General features: G+C 33.3%; 1 protein-coding gene across 6 annotated transcripts in view; it reads left to right on the top strand.

The window, feature by feature from the left end:
- Positions 1-7,316: 7,316 nt before the first annotated feature.
- LOC148626239 (uncharacterized) overlaps positions 7,317-14,627 on the top strand; it is a 43,360-nt gene continuing 36,049 nt past the window's right edge. Inside the window, exons 1-2 of one of the 6 annotated variants that reach the window (XR_015920008.1) lie at positions 7,317-8,157; positions 9,522-9,792. The gene's annotated coding sequence lies outside the window, so the exon portion shown is untranslated. The remainder of the gene's footprint in view (positions 8,158-9,521; positions 9,793-14,627) is intronic. The other 5 variants (XM_088570086.1, XM_088570084.1, XM_088570081.1 and 2 more) reach the window with 5 other exon arrangements.

Here is a 14,627-nt window from a genome sequence, read left to right as displayed (position 1 = left end):
GGTTTGATTATCCTCAATAAAATTGGTCAAGCATTGGTTGAAATAATAAATTAAAAAAAAGCAATGCAAAAATATATCAGTAAAGCATCAAATTCAATGTTATAAAATCTCCAATGAGTCCATTTAGTAGCAAATCAAGAATTTTCTATGTATATTTAGCTCTCTTTGGCAATTTGAAGTATGTATGTATAAAGCCAGTAGCAACATTGAATATCTATTGAAACTTTTGAATAAAGTGATATGTATCCTACTCGAACTCGTACCGCTGTGACATCTATGGCAACACCGCCTGCACTAAGTCCAGCGCCCTAGACCACTCGGCCAACTAGGCTATATAAAAATATAGCTTTCGCTGGCCGGGTCATTCCTCCTCGTAGGATTAATCTAGGGCTGTAACTTAGTACACGATGTATGGTAGTACAGGACAGTTCAATTAGGTGTTATTAGGTAGGATAGAGGATCAAACGATGCATGGTAGTACGGGACAGTTCATTTAGGTGTTATTATGTAGGATAGAGGATCAAATTTGATCCTCTATCCTACATAGGATATTCGTTCCGTACATTATCATTTATGTAGAGAGATCCGCAGAAGGAGAAGGGTATGTATATAATACTGTGTCAAGTCAAGTTTATATTTACCATATTCAAAACTAAGACAGATATATATATATAGTGAAATAATTTCTTTTTTTTTTCATTTTCAGCCACGTTGACATGGGTACTCGGATTAGAAACAGCAAACATATTGATACAGGGAAGCTATCCCGGACTTGACTTCTTATGAGCAACTCAGCGGGTGTTTCTAGAAAAGCAGAGGACGCTTAGCCTACCGGTGCACCTGGTCCATTCTCCCAGATTTCAGTGGAGTCCAAGTTGCTCATTTGCTTTTATTACTTTGTATGTGTGATTTTAGTTACTTCATGTTCTTTGTTTTGTATGTCTGTTTTCCATGAAGTTGATATTATTCCCGACGTTGAACAAATAAGGTATAAAATTTCAGACGATAATTTTAACTTGTAGAGGACCAAAAAGTATTTCAACAAACAGTGCTGGTTCGAACTAAATAAAAATAATTCTAATGAAAAAAGAAGTGTGGTGTGCGAATTTGAGTGTTCAACATGCAATTCGCACTTGCATGCACATCAGAGCGTCGTGTGTGACGGTTGTCTGACATAGCAACACTAATGGGCAAATCGTGCTATAGAAATTAAAGATATTTTATCAATGTGATATCATTTTAAGCTGTGTTATTTTGAGAATTTATTCATTTTTTAAAAATTATAAACATTTTTAAACTTAATGTTTAGATAGAATTAGAATTTCCAACTGTCAGAAGCACATACATTTGTAATGTACGCCAATGATCATTAAACTTTTTGAATTTGGTTTAATGACCTCGACTTCTAATAGGATGTACCAGACGTTCCAGACATTGTCCTTTGAAATTCGGGTTGTAGTAGTATGTAGGGTTTATTGTAACACTGGTATTTTACTATAACGATATAGAAGCTGAAGAGTATTTTTATGATATAGATGTTTGTTAATATTTCGTCAAATACATCAGCCTTTTTTTTATCGTAACCCAAACATTTCTTGCAACAAAGAAACTTACTGATTGCTTTGCAAATTAATTTGATTTTAGTATTGAAAATGACAAAAGCTATTATTACTATCCAGACTACTGCAACATGTCTTCAAATATAGTTTTTGTATCTGTTTAAAAACATTTTTGCATTCTTTTTCTTAATTTTATACTTTAAAAAATCATATCCACCCCTGAAGATTTCAAGCATAGTTTCTCTCTTTGGCCCCGTGCAGGTCCGGGTGTCAACAGAATAGGCCTGCAGCAGCACTAAGCTTGTCGTAAAAGGCGACTAAATAGTGCTCAGAAACCTAGCCGGGGGCTAGGCGCTCTGCCCACAGAGCAACTGGGATGTGTGCCCCAGGTGGTGGAATGGGGTACCCCTGGCGTGTTACATGCTGGGGTTGTCGGGCTATAATACGGAAAACCTGACCGCAAACCATAGTGGTGCACCGTGTTGGGAAAGATGCCACGTTCCTCGCACGTTAAAGAACACTGCTGTGGTATTCGATAGGAGTAGGAACCTTTGCGCTCCTTCACAGGAGGCTAAATTGCCCGACCTTACCCATCCCTCCCTTTTGCTAGTGGCAATCAAAATTTGTCGACCCTACTGTCCTTGTGTCCCATCCCGTTTTTCATTTCATCATCATTTCATGTTCATTTTATCATCCCTTTCATGTTCATCGTCTGAATATAGCTGAAATATTGCGGCTCGGACGTTAAACCCCAACAATCAATCAATCATTCTCTCTTTGACTGCATTTGTAGACTTAACATTCTTTCTTGGAACTACGTGTCTGTTGTTTTACCTTTTAATTCTTTTTAATTGGATATAATACCCACCTCCCGCATCAATACAGTGATTACTGTCTAAACTGAATCACGAGTAAACCGAACACCTGTCTACACCACACACTCTGTGAAGTCCTATCATATCATTTAGAACTTTAAATTCAAACTAGGTTAACTGAAAAATTCTACAATCCAGAGGCGGTTCGGTTTAGACAGGTTTCACTGTAATCATATTCAAAATATCAAAATACGGTGAAATTCCCTCTTCATTAAGTCATTTGAGTTTACATCACATTCCCTTACAAATATATCTACATATATTTTTGATAAAACTATCAATGATTGATTTTGCTTCCTGTTTTTATAGTTTGGGTTTTAAGTACTTCTATAATATTTGTTTTGGAATAATTTCTTCCTATATATGCCCCTGACGGGAGTTTACTCCTTGAAACTCTCGTCAGGGGCATATATAGGAAGAAATTTGCAGTATATATTATATTTTTGTATATGTAAGGAAACTTGCGAATTTTCGATCTCCAATAAATAGAAAGGAGAATAATATTAGAATCGCGTAAATTAATGCCAAAAGAATGGTATCACAGACACGTGATTGTTATTCCTTTGACTAGCACATTAATTTTTTTTTATCTATAAGTCCGCTTATTTTGTTTTTCCCATTGTTGAAATTGTCCTACTCATGTGGGTTTCCAAGTGAATTGCCAAAAAGTCAAATATCTTGCAAAGAAGAATGAATGTTCAACGACAATGAGGTCCATCTTTGGTGATATGACCAGCAAGAATGCCGAGACCGAAGAGGCATAGTCAAATGTTTGGGATGTAAAGTAATCAAGTTGGATATCTCGCAACACCTTTTGTATAATTGAAAAGACAAGTTGCTGCAAAGGGTAGGTAGTGGAAACGGTTGATCTGTATAGATACGGAGGAACTTGAGGTGTAAAAGTTTATTATGTACACCTCCTGAAAGGTATATTAACGTTCCCAATCTCACGCATACGAAACACGAAGCACGATCCCACGAAACACGAAACACGATCCCACGAAACACGAAACACGATCCCACGAAACACGCATACGAAGCACACGATGAACGAAAGCCACAAGAAACACGCTGCACGAAGCACGATAAACGAATGATCTCAGTAATTGGTATATTTCGAAATCTAACTTACAAAACGAAGCTCATAATAATTTATGGTCTGGAACTATGAAAATGTTGAAAGTTCTAAAAATTCCAGAAAAAATCTAAAAAAATTAGTTGATTAAGTTTTTGTTTTTACCACACAATCATATGCTTTGAATATGAATAAATAGAACTATTTTTATGTGTAAAATGTCCATATTTGTTGAATTTGGATCATTGTGATAAAAGCACTCTATTCTGAAAAAATTAGCTATTTTAGCTAATGTAATACCATCTTCCTTGTCTAAAAAAGAAACAAATAGCATTGTTGGTATGAAAATTGTCTATTTTTATTATACAAGGTACATTGCGAAAACATTTTCACTAGTCTCTGAGTATGAAAATATTGAAATTTCATAAAATTAAGATAAGATATACTCAATTTTTAGATAAAAGAGTATTTTTGACTGATGTAATACCATCTTATTACTCTAAATATGAAAAGAAAGTAATTTTTATGCTAAAAAAACGTTCACATATAAACAAATCATTGCATTGTTGATATTAAGTATGTCCATTTTATTATACATGGTACATTGTGGCAACATTTTCACTGGTCTCCAAGTATAAAATTTTTGAAATTTCAATGATGTGGGGTAAAATATACTTAATTTTTAGATAATAGAGTATTTTTGACTGATGCTATACCATTTAAATGATGTAAATGTGAAACAAAAGTAATTTAAATGTGAAAAATGTCCGTTTTTGTTGTATTTGGATCATTTGGAACACATTTTCCTTGTTCCAGGAGAAAAAATATACCAAAATGTCATAAAGTATTGGTGAAAAGTACTCTGTTTTGAAATAATTTAGCTTTTTTAACTAATGCGATACAATTTTACTTGCTTAAAAAGAAAATATTGCATTGTTGATATGAAAAATGTCCATTTTATTATACATGGTACATTACAAAAACACTTTCATTGGCCTGGTAGTAAGAAAATATAAGAATTTCATAAAATTGGGATAAAATATACCAAATTTTTTAAGTAATAAATTATTTTCGACTTATGCAATACCATCTTGTTGCTCTAAATATGAAACAAAAGTAATTTTTTGTGACAAAAATCCAAATTTGTTGTATATGGAACACATTTTCCTTGTTCAAGGAGAATTCAAAATTCAAAATTTCATGAAGTATTGGTGAAAAGTATACTATTCTGAAATAATTTAGCTACTTTTACTAATGTGATACCATCTTATTTGTCTAAAAAAGAAAATATTGCATTGTTGATATGAAAAATGTCCATTTTATTATACATGGAATATTGCAAAAACATTTTCACTAGTCTGGGAATGTGAAAATATTAAAATTTCATAAAACTAGGATAAAGTATACTCATTTTTTTTATCCGCAAACGAGAAACAAAAAGCGATTATAAGTCGGGAAACATTTCCCCGACCATTCGGAAGGCCCTCTAAATTTTGGCACTATTCCATTATATGTTCAAATAATGTACGATTGTTGGAATCCAATTATTTCCTAAATGTGTTGATTTCTGAATTTTTTTGCAATGTAAAAGGAACGTTAAAGTGGTTTTGGCAGAGAAATCGAAATTACAACGATATTCCGTAAAATTGATCTACCATAGGAGCTATTTTTATCGTAAAATCAGAATACAGAACCGTTGCATGATACACCAAGAACAAGGCACGTAGTGCGCACACGAAAGGCAAACGCACACGAAAACCACGCTGCACGATACACGATACACGATCCCACGAAACACGCACACGAAGCACACGATACACGCACACGAAGCACACGAAGCACGCTAAAATGGGAATGTTACACGTTTCAGGAGGTGTAAGATGTTGCAAAGGTCGACAGCATCTACACCTTTTGTTAGAAAGAATACTTCTAAGAATGTAGGTTGCTTTTGTAAATATATATATATGAATATGCAGTTATGCCAACGGTTCTAAATATCTAAAAGTGTCAATATCCAGCTAGATTGCAATCAATTATACCTCTTAGCAAATGTGGGTCAGTAGCAGACGTGACCAAATATTTCTTTGTTTAACTCATCCCCATAGTCTCAATTGTCTTGGTACCCTAATAAACTGTGATTAATGTTAAAATATCTGCATATAATAAATTAACCCTGTACTTTGTAAATGAGTCACGCGGGGTCCTTGTTTACTATAGTTTCAATAATTAAAGACTCAGATTTATGGGGCAAGGTAACACTTTTAAGGCGTATCTGTGTACAGTGATGGATCTAGAGAATCACCCCCCCCCCTCTGGACTCTTCGTTTGGCGGGGAATAAAAAGTGGACGCAACTGTTAATGGAAATATACAACCTTAGTCATTGATGGGATTGTTCTGTTTAATCTGATAAAAAAATGTACGTTATGTTGTATATGTTACACCATATTTCCACACGAATTTATCACGAAGTATATTTTATATGCATCATTGGGATCTTATAGCTTTGAGGTTAAGAACATTTCCGCTGATACTCTCCCAATTATGTATAAAGAACCCTTTATGTAAATCAAAGTTCATTACCAAATTCATATGTTGCATCCATTTATAAGAAAACCAATCACTTGTCAATCGATAAGAGTATGTCGTGCTGGCATTAGTAAGACTTAACATTCATATATCCCCCACACACATTATCACCACAAATAATGCGTCCGGATGGTCAAACTCGAAGTTAAATATCGTCTGAATATAGCTGAAATGTTGCTGCTCGGACGTTAAACCCCAACAAACAACAAACAATCGAAGTTAAATGTATTGTAATCATCACGATATAAGGGCGAACCGAAAAAGTTTAAGTACTGTGTTACCAATCCAAAATTTCAAGCACTGAAGAATCCATTACTTCATTTCCTCGCTTTTGATCAAACCTAGCCCAAAATTAACAAGTTCTTCTGACAAAAAGGAGGGTTCCGAACATCTGGAACAACCATCACCACCACCACTACCCTGAATCCTTATTTGATTATCTAAACCCCTACTGTAATTAGCAAAAAATCAATGACATGTCTTTGTGACTATCAAATCATTTCATCATAGCTACTTAGATATGTAGAATTTAATGAATAAGATTTGGTTACAATAGCTATAATTAGGGAACATATAATTTCATTTCGATCTTTTTTACTCCCTGCTTATTACGAAATTATTCATGAACTATCATGGTGGGTGTGACAGGCAGTCCGTGGGAAATATTTAAAGGAATTATATATTTACATATATTTGCATATTGTTACATTCGAAGTAAAATGTATTTATCTGTATACACTTCTTTTCTGCGTCTATGACTGTTACACTTCAAGAATATAATTAATTGTTCAGATTATGATTTAATTTTTTATGTACAAAAAGACTAAAAAATAAACTTGTTATTCATGAATCACCTTAAAGAGGAAATTTTAATATTATTACAATATATATTTATATCCTTAGGTCTACTATAACTAAGCGTGTGTATTTTTAAATTAATTTCAATACTTCAGCATAAGTCTGTTCATACAATGTACTTTCTTCTTTTAATTCCTGTCTCTAAAACGCACTTGACGGAATAAAACATACGAAAATCAATGAAAAATAAAAAAAAATAAAAAATAACTTGTTTTGACACCCGGCTATGAAAAACGATTTAGCCGAGTTCTTCCTTTCTTCGTTCATTTACCCCGGATGTGACATTTCTAAATAAAAATGCAGAGGACGTTTACCCTACCAGGCTCCCAGTTTTAATGGAGGCAGGATTGCACATTCGCTATTGTTTTTATGTGTTTTTTTTTCATGTCCATCTTAATGAGTCTATTTCCCATGCCTTGTCGTTATCCTTGGATTATACTTTTTTACTACCGTTCGATTCCTGGTTTCCTTTATTTCCCTCCCAGATAGCAATAGAGATATATTGCTTCGACCTAACTTGATCGCAGTATTTTCTTCTTTTTAATTTCTGAGTCAATACTATGTAGCAGGAGTACATCTCTGCCTTAAAACCAGGCCGAACAATATGATCAGTGATTTATACTTTTCTGAATCCCACATTTACTGTAATATCCTTCAGTAGGCTAATAGAAACTGTATTCGACATTAAGATTGCATACAAATGAAAGTCGGTCACTGGAGACACATATATTAACAACCAAAATTTGATTGTGTACAAAAAGAGTACGGGAAAAATTTCTATCGAATTATTTACACTATAACCAGTCAAAAACATTTCACGATATAAAGTAGACCTAAGGAAAAGAAGACAGCATGAGTTGTTTTAAAGACCAACAAATGTATTTGAACAGTTTCAACGATTATCTTATGATATGATGAATTACTCCTTGCCTGGTTTTTAAACAGACCCATACTTGAGTATACCACGCCCTAATCTGCAATATATATTCTCTACATTAATGTTGGTGTACTTTTTTTTAATTAGTAGTGACGCGTCACGGATGTTCGGTCATGTTCATACAAGTGGAAGTTAGATATAATCTAGTATTTGTGAAACTATTAATATATACACCTTTACAAAATCTATAGCATGTTCGTGATCATTTTCTTTAATACTGTGAATTCGAAAATAAAATGGAGGAAGTGTGCGGAAAAGCCTTAAAAGTAAGTAAAAATTAAAATTTAAACTTACTGAATAATCTACATACATGATCAAAAATCTTCTTCTGTCCAACGACTTTAATATGTTTATCTGTTTTTAAGTTAACAGGAATTCGCATTAATAGAATGACAACACCTCACTTATACCTACTTACAACAAAAACAATAATGTTTTCTGCCGGATGAGACTTTTGGCTGTAGTAAGCATAGGAAGCATATTTTTATATAATTCTAGAGGTCACTCGACTTGCAGTAGTGAGGACAACGACGAATGACCTGTATTCTGCCCTGTAATATTCTAATCATTTCATCTGTGAAATCATCCTCTAATAACACATTTTCTGATTTGATAATAAAAAATGTCAATGAAATTGTACGTTCGATGTATTAAAAAAAGTGACGCAGATGATTTGACATACTATGGTTATCATGTGGATATTACCCTGCACAATTTATGGCTCTAAATACATTTATTACTTCAGATCTAATAGAAGTATGATTTATTTTACGTACATGGATCAAATATTGTGAAATGTAATTGAACCAATGTATGTACACTTTTATCGCATTTTTGATACGCCACACACAATCTTAAAAATAGATATGAGTCAACAGGAATTGTGAGTCTATTGTATTAATTTACTGATAAATTTATATTTATTTTTTTTAATTCATAAATATTTCTTCTTACTAAGAATCACTTCATATGCCACGTTTAGATTATAACCAAATAATTCCAATCTAATTTGTATATGTATTTAGCCTCAATCACACTGTCACGTTTCAAGGGATATTTTTTAAACATGTTTCGTTTCAGCTACGTTTTGATTTAAATTGTCTAGTTTTTTTCTTAAAGCTACGTTTTACTAGGTTATTGCTACGTTCTAACTGAATGTGCTACGTATTAGTATTAGTATGACTTTTGTTTAGACTCACATTTTCACCTTGATACACCTTCCAAATTGTTATGTTTTGATACGTAGTAAGTACGCTCTGCTACGTAAAACTCTAGGTTTTCAGTACGCTTTTGCTAGGTAATCAGGTACGAGACCGCAATTAATTTTCAAGTGCATTTCAATATACACATTTGAGCAGATTAAAAAAAATTCCACCGGCGCAAACTGAATAAAACTTCTCTGGCCTAAACATATGTACAAACAGGATTTTATATATAAATTGTATAAAATTTTACCATCATTTTCTGAAATTAATACATATAATTCGGAGATGGGGTAAACATGACAAATGAGCTGAGTTAAAAGTCCTAAATTTTAACCTTCTTCCACTGAACCAAATCACAACCTTTAGTTAGAATTGATTAATGAAAAAAAATCCTATGTAATTTTAACCTATTTTCTACCAATTAGAGGCAAAACTTCAGCAAATAAGTTTCCAGTAAAAATATGAAAAAATGTGGAAGGTACCTACTACCGAAGTTGGAACTATACAACGAAAACCAAGGGGAATTAATTGTGTTCTCGGACCATCACTGCATTTCAATGCGGTTAGCTACGTATCACTACGGTCAATTACATTTTCCAACGAATTTGATTACGTTTGATATAACTTTGTCCAGCAGTATTTATCCACATGCCGAACAGACGGAAGCCAATGGACAGCAAGACTGATATAATGGAGGTATTTTATAATATTGGTATTAAGTAGCACTCCAGCTAAGAATCTTGCAATGTTTGGAAAGCCTACATTTTTTTTATTATTGATATAAAAAGATTAAGTAAACAGAAATTAACATTTGGCTTTTGGTCTCTAGAAATAAAAATTGTATGGAATTACTGGAGAATTCGAAATTAAGGGAGATAAGTCTGTAAAGGACACTAAAATTTAATCGAAAGTGTTGGATTTTCAACGTGGATGATTTCCAAAGAGCAGAGAGATTGAAATAAATTATCATACATTTTATCATATAGACCTATAAAGCACAAAAATGATTTGTGTAGCCTTTTTTGGGACTCTATCAAATATTACAGAATTTACATGATTCTTACTGCTACTTATAACCATTTAATTTATCGAAAGGTATTTGTAATAAGGTTTATCATTTCCCATTGTATTAATAAATGATAACATGAAGGTTATGATTGAGTTATGTAGAAAATGATAGTAAATCATGTATCATAGTTCTTTCTCATGTTCATGTAATGGTTATACTGTTGTGGTGAATGGACATTTCCTGCTGCTGTGTGAGTTTGCGTTATTGTGCATGCACGTGGCCCAACGCACATATCGAGTGACAAACTTATGATGAATTATTTGGTTGAGACGGTCATAAGAATGTGTACAATGGAAATCTGACCATAAAATGCAAGTCTTATTTGTGCTTTTTGTTCAGTTATTGTAAAAGAGTAATCAAGGGAACCAAGGTTATAGCGGTAATCAAAAGAATGTAATTCAGGGACAAAGACCAGACATGGAAAACAGACATACACAACAAAGAACATAAAGTAACTAAAATCATACATACAAAGTAACAAAAGTAAATGAGCAACTCGGACTCCACTAAATACTGGGAGCATGGACAAGGTGCACCGGTAGGGTAAGCGTCCTCTGCTTTTCCGCCGAGTTGCTCATAGAAAGTCAAGTCCGGGGTAGACAACGAGGAAAGGAAAACTATGACCTGTTGAATAAATCAGTTCTCATGGTGCTGATGGATACATTATAACGATCCACTTGTTCATGATAACGACCAGAAAACAATAGTTTATTCGGTTTATTCGGAAGAGTAATGTTTCGTTTCTGGTTTCCGTTCTCTTGATTAGCTTGCGTAATTGTAAAAAGGGAGGGGGTTCACGACTAGTTGAACGGTTATGACGATACTTTGTAGCACAATACATATATGACTCATTTATGCTTGTTGGCCTATTAATTTTCAAAATATAGTAAGTTTTTAATGTAAATGAACCTCTCGGTACACTACTAATTTGGAATTGTTACTATCGTATAGATAAAATTAAGAAAGACGCGGACTATATGGTGAAGAATAAATATGATATACATATAATATGCATTGTCCTGTAAATCGAGTAGGAACTCAGCATCAGTGAAACGAAATTGCAGATTGGTACAGGGAGCATAAGTATTTTTACAACAAAAGTGAATATAATCTTTATTTAAAATTTTGTATGATGTGTACCATGTACCCGTTGCTTTTTTCTGCAGCGTTTAATAGGTGTTTAAATTCTATGCAACAGAAAATAATACATATTACAGGTTTGTGATATGATGTCTTTTGTTTGTTTTTCACACACACACACACACACATTCAATTAATATCCCTTTATTTTCTTATCAAAGTTAAAAAAAAAAGGAATAACATGAAAACATTGCACAGTGACTGTGTATCATCGACAAAGAATAATGTACCAGTACTTGGACTCGGTTGTTTTAAAGGAAATGACTTTACTACATGTGATATCAATTGATTTCTATCGCAGTAGCTATACACTGTACCTCCTACAGCGAAGTTTTATTTTTTTCCTTTAATCCAGTTCTGGTACTTATATTATCTGCCAATGATACACGGTGTATTAATTTAATGAAAAATCATACTGATTTGCATGATACAAATGCACTTGACAAATAAGCATTGCAAAATCAACTTAAATGAACATTTTTTTCATGGTTTAAATTTATATAGGCCATAGCCAATATAAAGAAACGGAACTGAGAACCTCGAATTTAGCCGAAAGGGTAACGGGATAAAAGACTGGAAAGATTTGAGGACAAGGATCGAAACCATGAGGTCCCAAATTCAGTGTGCCTTGGAAAATACCCTAAAAACAAAATGGATTCTTCCAAATTGGTTTACCCATTTGGTTGAGGTAAACTGAGTACACCGTACAGACTCGTAGAAGAACGTAGCTAAACTTAATGAAAGGTTCAGAAACGTATCGAAACCTGAACACGTCTAAACTAAAGTGTAGAGATTCGTAGTAGAAACGAGGTAATACGTTAACTACACTACGTTAATTACGTTGTTACGTTTCGCTGCGCTTTTATACGTATTTTACTAGATCTCTACCATGTTTCAGTTTTCGAAACGTTTGTTTTGGGAATTTTCAAGACATACGGGACAGGTGTCGGTTTGAACTACGCATCACTACGTTTATTTACGTTTTTATTTCGCTTCGACACACTTCGTTGCGTTTACTCCTATTTTGCTACGATTTCAAAACGTAGTAAAACCTTGAAACATGACAGTGTGACTGAGGCTAAACGATTGATTGTTAACCGTCTACGGCAACTGTAAAAATACCATGCATCGTATATCGTATATGGTTATCCTTATTTTGATAAAATATGAAGCCGATTTAAGTTTTGAAACATCATTCTATTCATTAACGACATAGGATATTCAAAATAACAATTTCGAAAAAAAATTATTATTAATAGTCCCTATTAATTACGTATATTGAAAGTGTTTTCAGTTGATGCTGATAATTTTATTGTCGATCCCTTGTATCTATTTTACTAAATGAGTCTGCTAGAATGAAAGAAGATAAATTCATTTCCTATATTTTGGGATTTTCAAAATTTGTCAAGGGGCTCTAACACCCGGATGTGTTCTTGGCACATAAGTCAGATTTTCTTTTTTACAGGTTAAGTATACATGGGGATGTTTAAATCATTTTTTCTTGAGACAAGTTAATGCTAAAAACAGTAAAAACAGGAGCTAAAGATGTGTTTTACTGTACTTCTGTTCAATCATCTTCTTTCTTTCTTTAATGTTTCTATTTATAGGGATCAGTTTGTTGTTCTATTACTACATGGTAAATGCGAGTCCAATAGAGCTATACATATGATTTCATATAAGTTAAAGTTTTATTAATTGGAAACAAGGGTGGACACAGACTGGTATTGCCCGGGGGCAAGTATGGACGCAGACTGGTATTGCCTGAAGAGCAAACTTGAACATACATACGTTTTGTCTTGAATGTGTTTGCCTTGTCTAGAACACTCCTCCATTTATTTATATCAATAATGGAATTATGCGTGTGTTGTTAAATATCTATTAACGTATGGTACCAAATATCTACTGACATCAATAAATGGAGAACAAATTCCACAATGGCTTGCCATAACTATAAGATAAGTCATATACATATAACAATACGTACATGGGTGTGTTAAACTTGACATAACATGTTAAAGATTGATCATTTCACTTTATGTACCTTAGCTTTGGTCTCTCAGTTTTTTGTTAATGAACAGAAACCAACAGTGTGGTATCTGTCAAGTACATGGATGGCCCTAATTTGTAAACAGTAGGGGACATAAACTCAAAATTAAATAGGAGCATTTCATTGGTAGCTAGTAAAATCACGTCAAAATTTCATAACAATTAATCAACCATAACTAAAGTCATCGCACGAAAACCAAGTGAATGTGGACGACGATGATGATACGGACGCCGCCGATGATGACGCCGCTATCAGCACCATACCAATATACGACCGCATTTTCTTACATATATAAGGCCTTTGTTTTTACATAAGTCACAGTTAAACAGTTCCCTATCAAAAGAAAAAAAACTGCAAAACTGTAAGGTTTTCCCACCTACAGTCATATACTCAACAGAAAACATTCAAAATTCTTATGAATCAGAATTACAATACCGGTATATGAAGGACTTTAAGGCTAAATCCATCGATATTGGCTCACACTTCAAATCAATATTTCAACATCAAACAATTTTATCAACTTTTAAAAAGCTTGAAAAATGTTTCCTATACTATAGCACTTGTTTTGCAGCTGTATAAAATATATCTATAGGCACTATCAGTATTATTTGGTTTCAGAACCAACATAACGCGTATGTACATTCAGTACTTCGCAACACTGTCATTAACTTTAGAATCTCTTTTTTTTTCATTAAATCCTGTAAATCTTCTTCACGATTTAACAAAACGCTTATTTTTACGTGTGTATTATTAATGTCTTAATACTTAATAAAATTCCTACCCTTTTAACAAATGTTCAAGTATGAAGTACTAAAATTATATTTTTATGTACATGTACAAACTTCACTTTGCTGGCATGAAGTCATAAACAAAAAATGGTTTAATTAAAAATCATATTAAGAGTTATCAGTTCATGCAGTTTGATATATACATATATAGCAAAACTAAAAATCGTTGGAGCTCCTCGGGATGAACTTACATGTACATTGTACTTTTACGTGTACATAATGTCTATATGTATAATGTATAGTCCCCGAAACTACATGTTACAGTAATGGGCAACCAATTGGATTACCTCCAACTCAACAGATTCCTAAATGTCATGTGTTTTGCAACAAAATATCTTGCCAGACAACCTCTAGCACTGCTGGAGTAACGAATAGACAATCATAAGAGGCCTAAAAATATGTTATGTTTCCGGTCATCCTACCGACCCTCCTTCAGAACCCCTATCCGACAGTTTTTGTTATTTCGAAAAAAAAATTATATAGTCTG

Source organism: Perna viridis, chromosome 2 (genome assembly GCF_037379345.1).
Source record: "Perna viridis isolate PV_CMFRI_1.1 ecotype Kerala chromosome 2, ASM3737934v1, whole genome shotgun sequence".
NCBI classification, from domain to species: Eukaryota; Metazoa; Mollusca; class Bivalvia; order Mytilida; family Mytilidae; genus Perna; species Perna viridis.
This window is presented reverse-complemented; position numbering and strand designations above follow the sequence as displayed.